Consider the following 6,119-nt stretch of genomic DNA (forward strand, 5'->3'; position numbering starts at 1 on the left):
GAGGGTCAGAGGGAGAAGCAGACTCCCCGCCGAGCAGGGAGCCCGATACGGGACTCGATCCCAGGACTCCAGGATCATGACCTGAGCCGAAGGCAGTCGCTTAACCAACTGAGCCACCCAGGCGCCCTCTATTTATTTATTTTAAAGATTTTATTTATTTATTTAAGAGAGAGCCTGCGCATGCACAAGTGTAGGGGAGGGGCAGAGGGAGAAGCCTACTTCCCACTGAGCAGGGAGCCTGACGTGGGGCTCTCTGCCAGGACCCTGGGATCATGACCTGAGCCAAACCAAGAGTTGGACACTTAACTGACTGAGCCGCCCAGGTGCCCCAAAGGTGTTTTTTTTTTAAAGGATGTCATTTATTCTAGTATTTAGTTATGACAAAGAGCAAGACTAAAAAATCTAGTTGCTGCTGATAATTGCATATAATTCAGCATTTTGGTGATAGAAAATCTGTTTCTTGCACATACACACTGTGAATAATTTGTAATGTCAGAAAATACACATTTCAACAATGGATATTAATATAAGAAAGAATAATTGCAAAATATAAAACCGTTAAATGAAGTGACTCAAGATATTTTTCTTTAAATAAAATGTTTTTGGCTTGAAGATATTAATAGGGTTTGATCAAAACACAGGAGGTAATTGCTTAATTTTACAAGACAGGAATAAATTTCTTAGGAACAGCTTATAACAAAACTGAATGTGTTATTGACAGTAATATTTACTGATAATAAGTCTGTACTGAAGTATATATGGGGCAATTATGAGGTCTTTCTAGTTTATCTGGATGTCTTTCTGGACATAGAAAGAATATGAATTGAAACCAGAGATTTGGCTTTATGTGTGTGGATTGTGATAAGAGGGGTAGATTCCTAAAGATCTCCAGTGCTGCCATTTATTAGAAGGCCGAGAAAAAGGAGTCTCAGTTTTAAAAGTTGAGAAACTGATCATAGAAAATGAAAGAAGAATAACAAAGTAACTGAAAATAGAAGTATTTTTCTAAGAATTACCATCTGAAATGTCTCTTTACCTGGCTTAGTCCAGGGAACTGACGTTTGCTGGTTTCAGATTCCTTTGGCTCTTGTTGAAGTTGAACACTAAAAAAGTGCGATACTTGAGCTTGCATAGTGGATATAACCATTATTTGCCAGATGAGCTTTCAGCAGAGGATAATGCTACTGGCAAGAAAAAAAATGGAAGTCTCTACCTCTGCTGGAGCTCACTTGTGAACTATAGATCCAGAACAGCCGTCTTTCATTTGAGTTGATCATCCCTTAACAATCTATTAGTTATAAAGGGAGGGGATTTCTTACTTTATAGAAAGATCACAAGATTGGGAAAAACTAGTTCGGGTTCCTTCATTGGCTACTATAACTAGCTGTATGACCAGTCACAAGGCTTGGACCTTGGTTTCTTTATCAAAATACATGATAGTTTTCAAAATACTCTTAAGTACATTATTTCATTTGATCCTTTTGATAACTGTATTAGTGAGAAAGAATGACAGATCAAGTTAGGTGAGGATTCAGAATTGATCAGTGGATTTTAGGAATTTGGAAGTCATTGGTGACCTTAACAAAAGCATTTTCTGAAAATTTGGAAGGAGGGTGGTAAAAGCTCAAACAAATCAACTAGAATTAAATGACATTGGAAGTCAAGGAATTAAAGATAGCATGCATGGATGACTCAAAAGGACGTTTGTTGTCTAGGGCAACAGATAAGTGGGGTGGTGCTAGATGAAATGGAATACAGAATCAAAAGGTTTTTTTATAGTATGTGCTTATGCTCACTGGAGAATGATCCAGTAGAGACAGAATATTTAGTACAACAGAGAAGATGTGATCTAGTGGATAAGTTGAAAGATTAGCTTTAGGTAACAGTATGAATAGTTCATAGTAGCAAGGGAGGGTAGAATATATAGGCAAGTAGATAAATAGATGTAGTGGATATTTGGGAGTTCTCTTCTAATTGCTTCCATTTTCTCAGTGAAATAGGAAACAGCCATCAGTTCATTCCAGAAAGTATTGATACTTAGAGTGAGTCAGGTGATGGGGACGGGATATATAAAGAGAATAGAAAGGAACCGAGAGTAGAACATTAATCTTTGGAAATTCCAGTAATAAAGGCATTGTTAGTGGTCTGAATAATTTGCAAACTTCTGGAGTGGGTGAGTGGGTGCAGTTAAGCAGAAAGTTTCATTGTTAATTCTTACACCACCAGTTCCTTCTACAAAGACAAGGTGGGAGAGAATTAAGGAAAGGAAATGTTGGATGGGTGTAATGTAGGGGAGAAAAGTTGCAGGATTTTTCGTTCTAAGTGAAGTAGGCTTTTGATTAGTATAGAGCAGGTTTGTCAACCTTGGCACTGTTTTGGGACTGAGATGTTGGGGATGGAAGTTTCCTATATGTTGTAGAACACTTAACAGCATACCCTAGCGTCTTCCTATCAGAATACCAGTAGTACTACCCCATCACTTATTGTGATAACCAAAAAATGGCTCCTGATATTGGCAAAAGTGCCTTTGGCTGAGAGCCACTGAAATAGACGTTAAGAATATGGGCTTTTTTAGCCAAATTACTTGGATTCAAATCCTGATTCCAACAATTAACTATCTGAAAGTCCCTCAGCAAGTTTACTTAAGTTCTCTCTGCTTTAAAATGATGAAAATAATAGAGTTTTGAGAGTTGAATTACTTAATGCAGGTGAAACATTTAAAAGTCACTGGCAAACAGTGAACACTCGGTAAGTGTTCATTTTTATTGTCTGATGAGAGCAGAGGGTGCAGGGATGAAGTCATGCATGGTTTGAAAATAATACCTCTGGTGGATGGAAGCCTGTTAAGGGTAAGGAAAAGTGTACCTGAGCAGTGTTTGAAGCTCATTTGATTTTGGAGCTCATAGATTTCTAGTGAAACTGGTGTCTCTGTCCGTTCATCTAATGACCTGCTTCCTTTTGTGAGAAGGTGTGTAACAAGCAAACATTTGGGGTTGATCCAGGCCTTAAAATTGGTAAATAAGGGAGCCTTAGGTTTTGAGACTGATTTTGATATTTGGGGCTGTTAATGTCATTTAGGGATGAGATTGGCTGTTCAGCCCAGAGAAAACCAGCAATGAGTCTATGAGTTACTGAAGGGTCTGAAGAAAAGGGAATGGTTTTTCTCTAAGATTGAAGGCTAGGATTAATGAGACAAGAATAAGCTAAACAAGACAGTTAAGCTTAAAGCAAGATAGGTGCCCTATTTAGTAGTTGGAAGAGCTAGAAAAAGCAGGTTTGAATGTGGCCATGACTGTGGGGTGCTATAGCTGAATCCTTTTATAATTGATTTGGAGATCATAAAGTTAGAGTGTTGAATTGGGTCAATAATTCAGACGTGAAATTATCTGTGTTATGTCAGGCATAATTAAGCAGTAGATGGTGGCTTGGTGACTGTGTTTAGTGAATTTGGGGAATAGCCTGGAGTTAGACGGTACCTGAATAATTGAGGATGTGGAGAGGATGGCATTTCTACATAAGAACTTCAAAAAAAAAAAAGAGTGACATGGTAGTCTTGTTGAAGGGTATTGGGAATTCAGGAGGATACCAAACCACTTCCCAACATTGAAGAGGTTTTAAGAGGAAGTTTAAGGAAAAGTTTTAAAGAGATAATCAGAAGATATTTAGTTAATTAAATTTGTTTTTCATCAGGGGAACTTCTGTTGCAGTTAGGTCGTTTGGAAGATGCAGCTGATGTTTATAGAGGATTACAAGAGAGAAATCCTGAAAATTGGGCCTATTACAAAGGCCTGGAAAAGGCACTCAAACCAGGTAGTATTGTTTAAAACTTTTTAAGTTTTTAATTGCTCCCTTTGTTGATAAATATTTTATTAACTCGTTGAAAAGCATAACTAGAAAAACAGTGGTTAAGAATTGGTTTCAAAATCTGAATACAAAAGTACAGTTGCAAACTTCCATTTAATATGGCAGATTGAGCATTTTCTGAAACCTCTCTTCTACACATTTATTTTTTTATTTTTTATTTATTTTTTATTTTTTTTTTAAAGATTTTATTTATTTGAGAGAGAGAGAATGAGAGAGAGCACACATGAGAGGGGGGAGGGCCAGAGGGAGAAGCAGACTCCCCGCTGAGCAGGGAGCCCGATGCGGGACTCGATCCAGGGACTCCAGGATCATGACCTGAGCCGAAGGCAGCCGCCCAACCAACTGAGCCACCCAGGCGCCCCTCTTCTACACATTTATAGAAATAGTTGAGAGAAGAATTTTAGAAACAACTTAAAAATTCACAAATGGAATGGCAGCATAAAAAATGGAAAGGGAAATTCCTACTGACAGAAATGTCTCCTTACTTACAGAGATGTCTCCCTAAAGGAAAGAAGCAAGCTTAACTTCTGTGGCCACAGCAGCATGGCCTGCCAAGGGCACATGAATGTAGCCAAGCTGAAAGAACAGTACTGTTTCCTATGTGGGAAGAGGGACTAAATTTCCATCAGTCAAATGAACTTGGGTCCAGAGACTCTGCCCACAACTCCCCTTTACCCTCTCCCATGAATGGGACCCACTTGTGAGGACAGACCCAGAAACATGTCATCTACAGATAGGGTCCTTAGCCAAGATGATCTGATTTGAGGCTGTCTCCCTCAAGACTGGTAGTGAGCCATTACTGATATGTTGATATATACAAGAGAAACCTTGTAACAAAGAATATTTTGCTACTGTGGAACGCTGTCACAGGAATGGTAATCATTAGTACAGCAAAAGGGAGTAAATGGAGGAATCTAATTGCAGTCATGAAATATGAAAAGTTATGAGAAAGTACCAATTAGGAATCTAGGAAATGAAAAGCCTACTTATTTTTTTTTAATATTTTATTTATTAGTTTGGGACAAAGAGAGCATCAGTAGGGGGAGAGGCAGAGGGAGAGGGAGAAGCAGGCTCCCAGCTGAGCTAGGAGCCCCATGTGGGGCTTGATCCCAGGACCCTGGGACCATGACCCGAGGTGAAGGCAGACACTTAACCATCCTAGCCACCCAGGCACCCCGAAAAGCCTATTTATTGACATAAAAATCTTAATAGATTGAATGGAAGAGGGTCCACAACTGAGGAGAAGTTAGTGAACTGGAAGATTGAACTGAGGAGAGCTCTCAACTGAGATTAAAAGAAAATATAAAAGAAATACGGAGAAATGGAAGATTAGGGGATAGATCCAAAAGCTCTAAAATAAAGGATAGGCTGAAGAGAATAGTAGAGAAGCAAAGGAAACATAATAACCAAGCCTTTCTTAGAACTAAACAGAGTCCTTAGATTCTGAAAGGTACCTAAAGCAGAAAGGATAAAGAAAATTATGTATTTTAGATGATAATAGGTATTTAAAATAGGAAAATATTAGAAAAATATTCTAAAATGATTGTTGGTATATTTAGGTGGTTAGATTATAAATTTTCTTTTCACCTTCAGCTTTTCTGCTTAATAAGAATTTATATATACTTGGAAAAATTTATAATTTGCTAGAAAACACATAGAAGTTATAATTATATATAAAAAGAATTATTTTTTTTGTTTGCAGCTAATATGTTAGAACGACTAAAAATTTATGAGGAGGCCTGGACTAAATATCCCAGGGGACTGGTGCCAAGAAGACTGCCATTGAACTTTTTATCTGGTGAGAGTAATTGCAAAGGAATGAAAATGATGTAGGGTTTAGAGTTTGTTTTGTTGGTTTTAGATATATGAGTATGCATATTAATATTAAAGTATGCATTTTAGAGTTGTCTGGGTAGATGCAAATCAACAGAATTTTTTTCTTCCAAGGTGAGAAGTTTAAAGAATGTTTGGATAAGTTTCTAAGGATGAATTTCAGCAAGGGTTGTCCACCAGTCTTCAATACTTTGAGGTCATTATACAAAGATAAAGAAAAGGTAAAGCCAAATACCACTTTTTCCCCACTATCATTTCTCCGCTTAGTATTTGGAATCGTTGATTCTTGATTATCTATGTACATAGTACACATTTTGTGAATCTCCTGTTTTCCTGTCTCACGGTTTAAATGCTTCTGTACCTCTTACTTTTCATCCTTTGCTCTTTTTAATCAAGTAACTTATTATTTCCTTATTTTCTCT

At 37.6% G+C, this 6,119-nt stretch overlaps 1 long non-coding RNA gene across 1 annotated transcript; it reads left to right on the top strand.

Annotated features, from left to right (window-relative positions):
- Nucleotides 1-3,694: 3,694 nt before the first annotated feature.
- Nucleotides 3,695-5,912, top strand: LOC123323873. The gene is made up of 3 exons (XR_006539562.1): nucleotides 3,695-3,810; nucleotides 5,567-5,662; nucleotides 5,812-5,912. It is a non-coding gene; the product is annotated as an uncharacterized LOC123323873 (long non-coding RNA).
- The last annotated feature ends 207 nt before the right edge of the window (nucleotides 5,913-6,119 follow it).

The sequence above is a fragment of the Neomonachus schauinslandi genome, unplaced genomic scaffold (genome assembly GCF_002201575.2).
Source record: "Neomonachus schauinslandi unplaced genomic scaffold, ASM220157v2 HiC_scaffold_1746, whole genome shotgun sequence".
Lineage (NCBI taxonomy): Eukaryota > Metazoa > Chordata > Mammalia > Carnivora > Phocidae > Neomonachus > Neomonachus schauinslandi.